Genomic DNA, 16,301 nt, shown 5'->3' with positions numbered 1-16,301 from the left:
TATGTTCAAATGTGATCTTCCCTCAAACTTGTAAGGGGCATAGTGAGCATGTGTGTGCATGCACGCATGCATGCACACGTGCACACACACACGCATGCATGCACACACACACACACACACACACACACACACACACAAATGGCACACTGCTTTGTACAATCCCAACAAAATTGCTTGGTAACAATTCCTAGTTCCACACTTTGTGACTTCCTGGGTTTGAAAGTTTATGAGGGATCCTACTCTAAAAGGCTTGTACCTCATGTTCTATAAGGTACATAATACACACACATTCCTTTTTACCTACATCTTACATCCTGACATGAGAAAAATCAACCACATTATTGCTAAAGAGCCATTCCTAATGGTTCATTTGTGAAATCCTTTGTCTCCTTTGCAATGTGCTATCATCATCCATTCTCAACTTAATGTCCTCTAATAGCCAGCACCTCTATCTTGGCTAAATAAAAACACATGTGTGAATGATAATTAAATTAATTAGAAGTATCTTGATTAGTTTGGGATTTTCAAAATCGTATATTGATAATTTTTGCTCAGTTTAGTAATTGCTCAAAAAAAACTCGCTCGGGATTTGGGATTCCTCCCCGCAATTAGCCTTTGGGTTTGTTTGATTTTCTTTTAAGGAAAGAGAGAAATTCTATGCATGCTTTTTTTTTGTTCACTTCCAAGTAAAAGAGATTAAGAAGAGGAGTGTCTTATATTCTGATGTTGTCATGTTGTTTAGACTACAAGGAAATGAGTGAGATTATGAGAAGGAATTGTCTTACGTTGCTAACATGCTAAAACCTACTAGCACAAGAGGGATTGTTTTGAATTTGTTGTGTTGATCTCTTGAACCTTCAGGAATAACGCCCTTCATATACACATGGAAATTACAAGAAGAATGATTATCTCCATATATTATTTTTCGATATCAAACAATTTGGTTCACTGGCTACTGTTGGAAGGTAACTTTTAGGCTCTTTTCTAGGTCTTACATCCTTACTATATTGGTCTGGCTACACTATAAAACTACAAGGTTTTGATTCTTGGCCAAATAGACTATGCATAAGGTATGTTCCTTGTTTGGTTTTGAAGATCTTCTGCTTTGGAAAAACATGATATTGTTCCTTTTTCTATGGTTATGGGAAAGCATGACATGGTCTATTGACAACTCTTTGTAATCAAGCTATCTTGATATAAAGTAATGGAAAATGATGGGATTATTGTCCTATCACCTCATAGACTATATTTTTTTATCATTAGCATGATAAGGCTTGTGCTAAGGAGTACTCTCAGATACTAAAGATAAGAAATACCATAAAATTGTTTAGCTTGAAGTGTTTTCCCCACTTTGGAAGACCTTAGGGTTGAAACTTAGTAGACCTCTTAGGTGTTTGCCTAATTATGAAGAACGTGGGGATGAGCTTTAGAAGTGGCAGCTCCTTTACTATTTTCTTGATTCTTGGTATGGAGTGCTTTGAATGCATGGAATGAACATTAGAGTTGAGCATGTCTACAAGCTTTGAATGCATGGAATGAGCATTAGACTTGAGCATGTTCTGAGAATTGAGACATGGGATAGCATGGTTGGCTACTTTTGCATAGGAATCCACTTCAAGGATTTCCAAAGTATACTTGGAGATTGCATTAATTGTTTCTAGCTAGGTTACAAACTCTTGGAATATGCCCTTGCTCTTTGGATATTATGATGATTAATGTTGATCTACTCAAAGTGGAAACTATTATAGATTTAGCATGGAATATTGTTGCCTTTGTGAAGTCAGGCATCTATTTTGAGACTTTGGGATGGCATGATTTACATTCTTAGATTGAGTTTTTTACCCCTCACTTGGTATATTTCTTCTTGTTTGAACTTAATTTTCTCATATTGCTAGCTATTTTCTTAGGAGTGTCATCTCTAAACCCTTGTTGGGTTGCTTCACCTTGACCTCACCAACTAGCTCTGATCATTTTTTTTGCTATGTAGTTTGTGATTGTAGTGCTTGGTTTCTTTGAAAGCACTTGATGTTTTTGGGAATTGAATGTAGGACATATTAGTTAATAGATAACTAGAATGTTAATTCATTATAACCCTATTGTACAAAAAAAATAAGTCAAATACATAACCGTCTTTGTGAAAATACCTTCCTTTTTTTCTGAATCCAATTGTCTTTTGAACATTGCATTCTTTTGTGTTTAAGTATTATCTTTAGAACATCAACACACATGTATGTAAGTTCACATAAGAAGAGGTTAAAACTTCTACATTAATGTAAGAATATCAGCCTCTCATCTTTCCAATGGGACTTCTATGGTTTCTTTGAGCGTAATCTAATTTTGTAGAGAGAGAGAGAGAGAGAGAGAGAGAGAGAGATGTGTGTGATTTTCTCAATAGCATGGAAGAACAGGATTAAAAATACTACATATGGTGTTTGTGAGGGACTATATTTTCTAGGTTTCAAAACGCTATGTAGATGTAAGTAGTTACCAATATTATTCTATCCACTGAAGGAGATACATTGACAAGGCATTGGGAAAAGAATGGGGAGGGTTTTCCATGCCATAGGTGTGGTGATTAAGGAAAGGTATAATATAATATGATCATTGAAAATTTTGGAATTAGTTGTGTACTTGATTGGCCCCTAGTAGGTTGCATCAGAATCATGTAATTGTTTACATGTCTTTGAGAGAGAAGGCACTAGGGTGAGTAAAGAAGAGAGATGTTTAGAGAGGGCCACTGTACATGTAGGTAAGAAAGCGCATGAGATCGATTTGTTTTACAAATTTCTATTGTCTCCTAAGAGGCTCCCATGCACCAAGATACCTCTCTCTATTTTTGTAGGAGGAAATGCCACACACTCGTAGAGATTAAAAATATAGCACTCAAATAGAGGAGAGAAAAGACACTAGCACTAGAGGAGAGAGGAGAGATGGAAAGTGCTTGCCAAGTGGTGGAACCGGCCCGCCAGTGGCCTCATATCGCTCATGCCTGCATGAACAAGGTGAGTCACAAGGTACGAGAGGTTTCCTCACATGTATAAGTAGGGGCTTTGCACTATTCAACCTCCTTGTTATGAACTTGCAATAAATTTATATTATGTATTTATATTAATGCATGGCACACAATATATGGCAAAGTTGTAGAGGTTGAAAACTAACAAATTCAAAAAAGACATCTTGCCTCATCTAGGCTCAAGAATACTAACCTACTACATAATGTAAGGCCATGCACAGCCACAAAATAGACCTCACTCACTCCCAAGATACCAGAGGTGAGTACTATGGTAAATGCCATGTCATATACTACTAATAAGAAGAACAACTTGCCAAGCTACATCCTAATTAGAGCTCTTGAAATATCAAAAGAGGCTAGAAGAATGGTTGAACATTAAGAGCTCAAGAAATTCAAGAAGAGAAAAGACTACGTTAGCTCAAAACTTGGAGCTAGATGCATCTAGAAAAGTGACAATAGCATCCACAACTATTTTAGCACCTACCCACAATCGCACATACCAAGAGCTTGTGAAGTTGTTAATGTTTCAAGGTAGTTTTGCACCTTTCACCTAGACACTCTTGTTATGGTAATCCATACCATAAATGAAATGAATACTAGTCAACCTTACTTTGCATTATCAACCATTAGAAGACTGGTTGCAGATGATTCAAGAATTACACAACATTCAAGAGAAATATAGGTAACTTCATTATTGCTTGATTACTAAGGAGGAGGAGGAGAGTACAAAATATTCACAGAACTCCCTTGTTCATTAGAACATGCCTACGCTCGTGTCGAGGGCGAATCGCTTGCCAAGGTATTGATGATGGTTGTGCGGATTTGGCCACTTGCGGACAGAGCTGTGGTACGTGGACGGTGAACAGAGTCTTGCTCCTTGTGGTGTTGTTGGTTGGCTGGCGGTCTTTGGCACTCTGCATCTTGGCCGGAATGTGTGTGGTGGCAGATTGTGCTCGGTTTGCGGCTCAGGTTGATGGTCATCTGTGATGTTCGTGTGGTGGCTCGGAATGGTGCGGTCGATCCTTTGACTGTGTGGCTTCTCAGATGTGGGAGTTTTGGTTGTGGGCCTTGATCCAGTGGGCTTGGGAGTGTTTGATCTATTGATTGCATCTTTTTTGGATATGTTGGTCTGGCGGTCGGGGTCATGTTGTCTTCCGGTGTGACAGCGGGAGTTTCATGGTGGCAACCACTACCGGCCTTTGGTGTTGGAGGCTTGGACTCCGCCCTTCTACCGACTGTAAGCTCTTTTCTTCGTCCTTTGCTTGATAGTCAGTCTGGTTGTACTGCGATGGGGTGGCTCCCCTTGTTAGCCGATGTACCTTGGTAGTCGGTCTTGTTGTGTTGCGATGGGGTGGCTCCCCTTGCTAGCAGAGAATGTACAAAGAACCTTAAGCACTACATGTACCTTGAGGGAACTTCTTTTATCGAAGGGGTTTTACAATTCATAAGCAAGAGACCTTGATTTTTCCTTATCCAACAGCTCCTGCCGTAGATGCTCTCCCCTAGAGGGCATAACCAAAGTAACCGATGCGATTAAATGCATGTTTCCATTCTTTCACTTACATAGCTCACCCTACTTTAGATCTTATGAGGTAAATAAGCTCACTGCTTTCCCACTCGATATCCCTGATTGGCTACCACAAACTTTCTCTTGAAGAACCGTAGGTTCCACGCTTTCTAAATCTATTTTAGATGGAAATACCTAGTTAGCTATGTGCACACTAGAATTGCTTGGTTTTGAAATGTTCTCCCTCCCAAAACTAAGTCATTTCTAAAGAAGAGCACCTTTCATGTCTTTCGCACCTATTTGCATACTTTGGTAGCAGTAGGAAGGATAGTCCTTAAAAACATGCAAGGGGTCCTCTGAAGGTTAGAATTAGGGTGGCATGATTAGTGTAGCATGCATAATGGGTACTTAGAGAGAGCAAATAAACAATGCAAAAAGTGAAAACTAATAAGATACTTGATATTAGAAATGGTCAAAAACACTAGAAGTGTGTACAATGAGTGGCTACTTAAATAGTAGTAGCATATGGGTAGGTGCACCTCTCAAAGGTCACATAAGCATCTTTTCCAAGGATCAAGGAAAAACTCCTAAAGGGCATGAGTGGCTCCACATGATGTAAAATCAAAGAGAACAATTTTACAATGCACAAAGTTAAAACTAATAACAATACATGATGATAGAAATGACCAACAACACTAGAATTGTGTACAAAGAGTGGCTACTTAAATAGTAGCACCATATGGCTAGGTGTACCTCTCAAGGGTTACATTAAAATATTTTCCAAGGACAAGGGGGGCAACTCCCAAAGGACAAGAGTGGCTCCACAAAATAGCCTTGGACTCCTTTGCAACTCACCATGCCATGTGTGATAGGCCATGTGCACCTCTCAAGGGTCACATTAAAATCTTTTCCAAGGGTCGGGGGGGGGGGGGGGGGGGGGGGGGGGGGGGGGGGGGTGGGGGGAGGGGACTCCCAAAGGAAAAGAGTGGCTCCACAAAATAGCCTTCAACTCCTATGCAACTCATCATCTCCTCACCATGCCATGTGTGTAGGCCATGTGCCTTCACATGCTCACAAGATGACTACATTGGTGAGTGTACAAGGGGTAATGTCCATAGTGTTTGAGAGGTTTAGGCCAAAGGCCATAATCCCAACACTCCTCTCCTTGGACTTCTTACCACACATATGTGGTAGTGATGTGTGTGAACACAGTTAGGACCACTGGGACATTTTTTCCCTCACTAGGGGGTTTTTTCCTCCGTACATTGTATATATGTCCATCATTCTAGGGCTAACTTATCTTTCCACTGCACATCAAGTAATACTACTCTCTATTGTGTTCCTTGAGCTTCCTTCATCTTCTCCGAGAGAGAGAGAGAGAGAGAGAGAGAGAGAGAGAGAGAGAGAGAGAGAGAGAGGCCAACTCGCAACGGGGGGGGGGACGCACAGAGAGATCTGCATCTCGAAAGACTGTTGAATACTTGTGAGGTGAAGAAACGATGATAGGCATGTGGAGGAAGGAGAATGGGACAATTGTAGAGAGCAGCAACGTGACAGACATAGTTTTCTTGATTCTCGGTGGGGGCGAGCCAAGGCTATTTGCGATGGTCTTGCTGCATCATGATCGATCATAGTTCTCCTGTAGCGATTATGGCGATCCCGAGAGAGAGAGAGAGAGAGAGAGAGAGAGAGAGAGAGAGAGAGAGAGAGAGAGAGAGAGAGAGAGAGAGGAGGCCGGCAGAAGGAGAAATGGTTCTTCAAGTGTTGTTGCCAGTTGGAGCCCTCCCTGGAGAGCTTTAGAGAGAGAGAGAGAGAGAGAGAGAGAGAGAGAGAGAGAAGGACACGTAAGGCACATGTGATGGGAGAAAGGGAGCAAGGTTGTGCAGAGTGATCATTAGAAGCTGCAAGTTTAGCACCGCTAAGGGAGGTAACCACCAAGCCTTTATAGCCTATATATTCCTCTTAGTTTCTACCATGTTAAAGTCTCCCATGTATGAGATATTTATCCATGTTAACTTCCAAAGAGTTACAAAGAGCAATTCTTTGTTTGACAGACCACCCTCATAGCAAGTGAAAGGAAATCTGCACCACTTTGCATCTAAATAAGTGTTAGTTATAAGGCATCAGATTGGGTTTGATTCCTAGAGCGGCCCCACCTAAAAATGAGGAGTGAATATCTACATGAAATCAAGGGAAATTGCCTTGAGTCTATTGTCAAGGTCGCTCACTAAGACTTTGAGCTTTTGTAGAGCAATAAAGTTAACAAGATTGTCCCTAAGCCAGTCTTTAATAAGGAAAGATCCTTTAGGTTCAATGAAACCCTTGATGCTCCAAGTCACACCTTTCATCTTTTGATCTGGTTAGGACTTATCCTAGGATTACTTGGAGACTTCTCAATGAAACCTTGATGCTCCAAGTCAAACCTTTCATCTTCTGATCTAGTTAGGACTTCTCCTAGGATTACTTGGGGATCTAGCTTGGTTGTTTGAGCATTCATCCTTGGCGACTAGGGTCACCGGTTTGAATGCGGCCAAGTGACCCGTTGGCACTCATGGACGTACTTTGTCACCTCGCATGGGAGTTGTGCAATTTGCCCTTACAAGAAAACAAGGACTTCTCCTAGGATTACTTGGGGATTTTTCGGGAGACTGCTCGACTTGAATATGGTTATGCTTGTTATCTTTGCGGGCATCCACGAGTATAATTTCTTTGGCTTTTTTAGGGTCCCTAATGAGAGGCATCTCCTCAACCGCCATGGCAATTGCAAGGACGTTGGGGTGACTAGAGAAGAGGTGCTAGGTACTAGGTAAAATGAGGATGCTAAGCGGAGCTGGAGTGGAAGCTAAGGTGGCTACTATAGCATACAAAGCAGGGTGGTAAGGGTGATGAGCAGAGCCCACGCCTAAAGAGGACGTGATACAGATGTGAAAGCTTGCAAGTGATTATGCACCAAGGAAAGTTGGAAGCCGAGGGCCCCTTCATGGTCAATGGTAATGAGATGGTGATGCTCGATAATTAGTTTGGAACTTCATCACATGCAACATTTTCTTATGCCCATTAACCACCAGTTTGCCACTAATTTCCATTCTAAAGCCCAGTTACCTCAATTTTCTAATCCTCTGCACCATGCTGGAACACTTCTTGAGACCATGAAGGGGCCCTCTGCTTGCATAGGAACTTGATAGTGTATTTTGAGAGAGACTTTTGCATCTACAATTATACAATTGAGGGAGGTGCTTCCACTTGAGCATCTGTACGATTAATAAAGCAGGGAGGGTTTTTGGCAACCCTTCCCGGCCACGTGTCGTGTGCTACTTACTCCGACGAGTGTCATCTGAGCAAAGCAGGCACAGGGCTGTGTGTGTGTGTGTGTGTGTGTGTGTGTGTGTGTGAGAGAGAGAGAGAGAGAGAGAGAGATAGAGAGAGAGAGTGTCCATCTCGTTATGAATAAGTTTTGTTTGAGAGTGCAAATGCTAAAGTCAAACATTAGAGCATAAAGATATATGACAAGGAGCTTCTTTGACACAAAAAACACGTTTTTTTTATCATGCTCACAATTGTGAGTGTAGATGTTATATTAACTTAGCAGAGAATGTACAAAGAACCTTAAGCACTACATGTACCTTGAGGGAACTTCTTTTATCGAAGGGGTTTTACAATTCATAAGCAAGAGACCTTGATTTTTCCTTATCCAACAGCTCCTGCCGTAGATGCTCTCCCCTAGAGGGCATAACCAAAGTAACCGATGCGATTAATTGCATGTTTCCATTCTTTCACTTACATAGCTCACCCTACTTTAGATCTTATGAGGTAAATAAGCTCACTGCTTTCCCACTCGATATCCCTGATTGGCTACCACAAACTTTCTCTTGAAGAACCGTAGGTTCCACGCTTTCTAAATCTATTTTAGATGGAAATACCTAGTTAGCTATGTGCACACTAGAATTGCTTGGTTTTGAAATTTTCTCCCTCCCAAAACTAGGTAATTTCTAAAGAAGAGCACCTTTCATGTCTTTCGCACCTATTTGCATACTTTGGTAGCAGTAGGAAGGATAGTCCTTAAAAACATGCAAGGGGTCCTCTGAAGGTTAGAATTAGGGTGGCATGATTAGTGTAGCATGCATAATGGGTACTTAGAGAGAGCAATCAAACAATGCAAAAAGTGAAAACTAATAAGATACTTGATATTAGAAATGGTCAAAAACACTAGAAGTGTGTACAATGAGTGGCTACTTAAATAGTAGTAGCATATGGGTAGGTGCACCTCTCAAAGGTCACATAAGCATCTTTCCCAAGGATCAAGGAAAAACTCCTAAAGGGCATGAGTGGCTCCACATGATGTAAAATCAAAGAGAACAATTTTACAATGCACAAAGTTAAAACTAATAACAATACATGATGATAGAAATGACCAACAACACTAGAATTGTGTACAAAGAGTGGCTACTTAAATAGTAGCACCATATGGCTAGGTGTACCTCTCAAGGGTTACATTAAAATATTTTCCAAGGACAAGGGGGGCAACTCCCAAAGGACAAGAGTGGCTCCACAAAATAGCCTTGGACTCCTTTGCAACTCACCATGCCATGTGTGATAGGCCATGTGCACCTCTCAAGGGTCACATTAAAATCTTTTCCAAGGGTCGGGGGGGGGGGGGGGGGGGGGGGGGGGGGGGGGGGGGGGGGGGGGGGGGGGGGGGGGGGGGGGGGGTGGGGGGAGGGGACTCCCAAAGGAAAAGAGTGGCTCCACAAAATAGCCTTCAACTCCTATGCAACTCATCATCTCCTCACCATGCCATGTGTGTAGGCCATGTGCCTTCACATGCTCACAAGATGACTACATTGGTGAGTGTACAAGGGGTAATGTCCATAGTGTTTGAGAGGTTTAGGCCAAAGGCCATAATCCCAACACTCCTCTCCTTGGACTTCTTACCACACATATGTGGTAGTGATGTGTGTGAACACAGTTAGGACCACTGGGACATTTTTTCCCTCACTAGGGGGTTTTTTCCTCCGTACATTGTATATATGTCCATCATTCTAGGGCTAACTTATCTTTCCACTGCACACCAAGTAATACTACTCTCTATTGTGTTCCTTGAGCTTCCTTCATCTTCTCCAAGGTGTGTGTGTGTGTTTCCCTGCAAAACCCTATTTCCAACAATTGGTATCAGAGCAAGTTGTGTCTTCCCGGGCTTAGTCGCCAACATCGCTAGTACATGCTTGATCACTTTCTCCAATTTTTGTGATCTTTGGTGAGCATTAGTAGATTGACTAATACTTCGGGTGTGGTCGTAGAGCTCAATCTTCTCAAAATTTCCATTCGGACTCATTTCGGCCTTTGTTCCCACTACAAGCACTACTATGCAGGTAATTTTGTCATTTTGTGAGAATTTTTTGTTAGTGCCGTTTTCTACATAACAGTCCCTTACAGCCTTCTACGGGTTGTGCTATATAGCATGTATTGGTCTCGCTTTGTTTCTCCTCTTTTCGGGAAGTTTTCACATCAAGTGTAGACATTTTCCATGGCTGACAACAACACAGATGTGTTCGAATGTTTGATGTTGAGGATAAATTGGATGTGCACAATTACCCAATGTGGGCTTACATGATGTAACATGTTCTTGTGTCAAAGGGAATTTGGAATGTTGTGCAGGGCATTGATGTATGTCCTAGTTCTGAAGATGCAGGCAATGTTGAGGATGTTTCTGGTTTTGGTGGCAGGGTTGCTACTGCCAAAGCTATTTTGCCTACGGCTAAGTAAGCTCGTTGGGATGCTAGAGATGCACAGGCTCATGCATTGATTGCATTATCCATGAAGCACACTATTACTCCTCACATTTGTTCATCTAAATCTGCAAAACATGCTTGGGATATTCTGGCTGGTCTTTATGCAAGTCGCAATGAGGATAAAATTCAATTGCTGCGTAAAGAGCCAGCTGGAGTTGAAGATTATGCATGAGGCAGATGAAATGGACACTTTCCTTGATGGCATCAAGGATATTAATGAGCAACTTATTTCTACAGGCAAAGTCATCTCTGACAGTACCATTATGAAGACTGTTCTTGATGCTTTGCCATATTCTTACGAGACTTTTGCAACAAGTACTTGGAGACTTATGATCCAAGGAAATCCAAAATATGTCAATTTTGATGCATTGTGCACATTGCTATTTCAAGAGTCACTTTCAAGAAAAAAACACGGCTAAACAACGTGTAGTTGATAGGCTTTTATTGTTGTGCAGAGGAAAGTGGTAACAACAATGTAGCAACTTCTCATGGTTCTTCAGTGAGTGGCAAATCACTTGTTTCGCTTCTGTTGGCAAAACCTCGTTTGAGAATTCTAGTGAAAAGGGAACAAAGAAGATGTGTTGTCATTATTGTAAAGTTAATGATCACTTGATCAAGCAGCATTCAAAATTGAAGGAAAAAGAGGCTGACAAGAAAGAGGCTGGTTCCACTAAAAGTGCGCAATTGTAGAGTCTTTTGTGAAAGGAGATTGTGATGTTGATGTAGATGCAGAATGAGTTTTAGTGCAGAGTGCACTTATGATCCTTCTATCCATGATGCATGTATGTCCGTTTTGCTACAGATGCTCATGTGTGGTACTTTGATAGTGGTGCTACAAAGCACATTACCTCTCATCATGAATTGTTTTCCTCTCTCAAGGATGTCCCTCATAGGAATTCACTCACTTGTGCCAACAATGCCTCTTATCCGGTCAAGGGAGTTGGAAAGATTGTGCTGACTATTGTGAATGGCAGTTCCTTCACACTTGTTGATGGATTTTATGTACCTGGGATAAAAAGAACTTTTTTTCTGTATCCGCACTTGCTAGACTTGATCTTGTTGTCAAATTTGCGGATGACAGATGTACAGTTCATGATCTCAGTTTTGGTGATGAAATTGTTGCATCTGGTGTTTTATGCCAGGGATTGTGTAACCTCATTTTCTATAACAAGTGTGGGTAGAATTTTGCAAATGCAGTTGTGGATTCAAAGGTTGTTTCATATGCAAAACTTTGGCATGCATGTTTTGGGCATCATAATTTTACCAGTAATTTGCTACGTTTGCAGAAATCTCATATGGTTGCTTCTTTACCGCCTCTTGAAGCACTTGTGAAGCATGTTTGTGAAGGTTGTATTTTGGGTACAATGCAGCATTCAAAGTTTCCAAAGGATGGTTCACTAAGGCCTACATGCACGTTGCATCTTGTGCATAGTGATGTTTGTAGGCCTACACAAACTCTGTCCTAAGGCAATTACCTATACTTTCCTACTTTCATTGATGATTACTCCTAGCATCCATGGGTGTATGCACTTAAAGCTAACTCCAAAGTGTTTATGTGCTTTAAGAAATTTCTAACTATGGCTAAAAATGTCTCTAAATGTACTACGTGCAAGGGGGGGAGTATATGTCTCATAAATTTAATGCATTTCTCTCTAGTCGTGGGATAAAACACCAATGTATAGTTCTATATACACCCCAACAAAATGGTGTTGCTCAAAGGATAAACAGGTCGCTTACAGAGGCTGCACAATGTATGGTCAAGCGTGAAGCTTTACTACATGTGGTTTGGCTTGAGGCTATCATTTGTGCTACTCATGTACTTAACAGGTGTCCTACAAAATCTTTGTAGTTTATGACTCCATATGAAGCATGACATGATAGAAAGCCATCTATTGATCACATGCACATTTTTAGTTTTTTGGCTTTATGCTTTGATGCCCCAAATGTAGCACGGAAAATTGGATAATAAGCCTATCAAATGCATTTTTGTTTGTTATAGTACTAAAAAGAAAGATTACAAGTTATACCATCCAGAAACGAAGTATCTTGGTTTCACGAGATGTTGTGTTTGTGAAAGATTCATTTTTACCCTTGCTATCATGTACTAGATATAGTAATGTAAGCTCACAAGACATTTATGACAGTTTGTTGCCTCTTTTTAGTGGTGAAAATTTAAATGTAAATTTGAATGAGGAAAATGTATAGCCTATGGGGGTTTTTGAAAATATTACAGATCGGCCTCTTATTGATGCAGATGTACATAATAGGCTAGAGGTATGCTAAAATGGATGGTGCATACTTTGCATGATAGTAAATTGGATGCAGCTTTGTCTAGTTATACTCGTTCAAGTTCTCACCATGCATCTTATGCATCAAATTGTTATGCTTTGGCTATTTCTAGCTTATCTGATATTGAGAAACCTCTGTCTTTTGATGAAGCACAGAATTCAGAAAGTTGGATGGCTGCCAAGCAATCAGAATATGATGCACTTGTAGAAAATGACACATGGACTTTATGTGATTTGCCTCTTGGTAAAAAGACCATTGGTACAAAGTGGTTTACAAGTTGAAACGCAAGCCAGATGGTGAGATTGATCGCTATAAGTCTCAACTTGTTGCAAAAGGCTATGCACAACAAAAAGGCATAGATTATGAAGAGACTTTTGCTTCCACTTGTCGTACGACTACTGTGCATTTTCTATGTGCATTGGCAGGTCATTTTGGTTGGTATGTACATCTATCAAACATTGTTATTGCTTTCTTGAATGGTGACATATTTGAGGAAGTGTATGTAAAGAGTGAGGGTGATGTACTTCTCATTGTTGTTCTATATGTGGATAATTTGATGATCATTGGTCCAAATGAGGCACATATTGCTCAATTTAAGGCTGATTTAAATGCTACTTTCAAGATGAAGGATTTGGGACTATTGCATCATTACTTGGGCATACAATTGGTTCGCTGTGATGGTGGTATTTCCTTATATCAGACAAGTTACATAGAGACATTGCTATGTAAGTTTGGACTTACGGATTGCAAAACTATTGTTGCCACTCCCATGGAAATAGGTTTAAAGTTGAGTCTTCATGATGCCGGTGATCCTACCGATGTTACTCTTTACCAAGTTGTTGTTGGATGCCCTATTTATGTATGCAACACAAGGCGAGATATTCAATTTACAGTCTCACAGGTCAAAAAAATTATGCATACCCCAGGGTCTAAGCATTGGCCAAGCGGATCTTTTGCTACTTGAGTGGCACTTCACATCTTGGCTTGTTTTATCCCAAGGGGGTATCATTGTCGGCTGCCAGATTTGCATGCTTTTTGAGAGTCATATTGGGTTGGTTGTTATGACATGTGAGTGTCCACGAGTGGTTTCTGTTTCATGCTTGGAATTTCATGCATATCATGGTTGACAAAGCAGCAATCTACTGTGGCCACTTCCAATTGTGAGACTGAGGTCATGGAACTCTTCACACCTACGGTTGAGTGTGTATGGATTAAATGCCTTATGGCTGATTTGGGTGTTGGATAGAACACTACCAACATCATCTACACTGACAACCATAGCGCATTGGCAATTGCACAAACCCAATTTTCCATGCACGCACAAAGCACATTGAGGTGCATTACCACTATGTTAGAGAGAGACTCTCAGCAAGAGGAGATCAGCTTGGCTTATGTGCCAACACACGACAACCTTGCATATCTTTTCACAAAGGCATTATCTCGTGAGATGTTCAAAGTTTTCCACAAAGCTTTGGGCTTACTCCCCTTTGCGAGCTGATTCTGTCCTCAGGGAATGGCACTTCCTTATACTCTATGTGCCAGCTCTTATTCACCGCATCATTTCCAGGGGGGATTTGTTACCATACATATATGGTAGTGATGTGTGTGAACACACTTAGGACTGCTGGGGCATTTTTCCCCTCACTAGGAGATTTTTTCCCCATGCATTGTATGTCTATCAATCTAGGGCTAACTTATCTTTCCATTGCACACCAAGTAATACTACTCTTTGTTGTGTGCCTTGAGCTTCCTTTGTCTTCTCCAAGCTGTGTGTGTTTCCCTGCAACCTATTTCCAACAAAACTTTGGAAGATACTCAAAAAAGCTAGATTGAGACCCAATGCCACACAGGTTAATAGTAACACAAACTGGAGACTGAAAAAAGCTAGATTGAGACTCAATGCCACACATGTTAATAATAACACAAACTAAAGTAATCACAGAGACTAGGGGTAGTCACCCAGATAGAAACTAGGTCTCAACTGATCTCGTGTCACATAGACTAAATAATCCTCTCTTCAAACAAAGAATTATAATGATCATCCATATCTATCGCACATTACTAAATTTTCTATAGTGATTAGGGATGACACAGACATGGAGAAATTTCTCCTCCTCTTGGTCTTCATCTTTGTCTTCATCCTTTGCAAGGTTGACGTTGGCTCTATCTCTGTTGTTGATGCTACTACTGTGTCATTTTTTTAGTGAATGATCTTTGACGCACATTTACTATAGAACTTGTTCTTGTAGCAGTCTTTAGAAAAATACCCTGATTTGTCGCACTCATAACGCTTCTTGTTATTTGTCCTCATTGATGATGAAGATGTAGTCCTACAATGATGCAATGAAAGCTCTTCCATTAGCTGAAGTCTTCTTTATTGTTTTTTCTCTTTTTCAATTAGCATTGATAACATGTTGCAAAGAATGTGTTAGATCGTTTTATTCTAATATTGTGACAATGTTGTCAAAAACTTTGGGAACAACACTTAAGAGCACAACAATCTTATCTTGCTCAAGAATCTTACAGTTAATGTAAGCTAAGTGAGTGATGATACTCATTAACCTAATGACGAGGCTTGAAGTGTCCTCTCCTTGATTCATTGTGAGTTTTCTAAGGTTCTTTTTAAAACTTATTTTTGCTTATTTTTTGTTGGACGCCAAAATTTTCCTCTAGGGTGGTCCATGTATTGATGGCCGTGGTGAAATGGTCAATGAATTGCACGTAATTATCGTGTAGTGATGTGATAATCATGTCGAGGGTCTAATCATATTTGGCTTGAACTTGGGCTATTGGGCTTTGGTGAATGTGCTTTCAGCTGTGGATGGTTCAAAACACAACTATTTGCACATAAGGTAGCCTTGCAGCTTTTTCAGCCAAGTATGAAAACAGTCGCCATTGAATTTCTCGATTTCCTTATTGCCCATAGTGCAAGTAGAGGGCTCTTAGTTATTGGCAGTGTGCTTATGCTAGTGTCTAGCCTGCACTAGAATAAGCTTACCCCCATAGGTAGAAATAATGAAATGCACTATGAAATTATTATGCCATGGATGCAAGAATTTTGTTAATTTTAGAGTTCTTTGGGGAGAGTGAAATGGAGAGAGTAAGAGAGAGAGGATGAAATCTACTTTTCTTTGAAGTATATGAAGAATTCTTGAAGCTGTAAAGTAGCCTTTGGAACCCTTTTTGAAGCCCTTTGACTATTGATTGGCAATCACTGGAGTAATCCAGGTTGCTTCCCTCTATCATACTTGGTCTTTTGGCATACCACACATTTTGAAACATACTCTTGTATGTTTTCTTTCATGGTAGTCCAATAGAAGTATGTCTCTACTCCTCAAAGAGTAGGTTGAATGCCTCTATGCCCGGCATAGGGTGAAGTATGGGATTCATACATGACTTTCTCACGAAGGGAGTGTGGGTAGCACATAGCCTATTGCCATGGAGAAGATAACAATCCTGCAAGGTGAATGGTTCTTCTTTATTGCCAATGCAAGGGCTGACATTATTTCTTTAAAGTCGAGGTTAGTAGCATACTCATCTACCATAGAAGATAGATCATTGTGATTTTCTATAGACACCGCATTGACTCTTGATCGTGAAAGTTCATCGGCCACTTGATCATGCTTACCAGCAATGTGAGCAATATGAAAATAAAATTGCGAAAGAAAATTTTCCCACCTCATTTGCTTGCCAAAAAGCTTGG

General features: G+C 40.6%; 1 pseudogene; it reads right to left on the bottom strand.

Moving 5' to 3' along the window:
• Positions 1–3,767: 3,767 nt before the first annotated feature.
• On the bottom strand, positions 3,768–7,276 carry LOC147462468 (uncharacterized; annotated as a pseudogene).
• Between the last annotated feature and the right edge of the window lie 9,025 nt (positions 7,277–16,301).

The sequence above is a fragment of the Adiantum capillus-veneris genome, chromosome 2 (genome assembly GCF_014529385.1).
Source record: "Adiantum capillus-veneris isolate H3 chromosome 2, ASM1452938v2, whole genome shotgun sequence".
Taxonomy (NCBI): Eukaryota; Viridiplantae; Streptophyta; class Polypodiopsida; order Polypodiales; family Pteridaceae; genus Adiantum; species Adiantum capillus-veneris.
The sequence above is the reverse complement of the archived record's forward strand: the minus strand, read 5'-3'. Positions and strand labels throughout refer to the sequence as shown.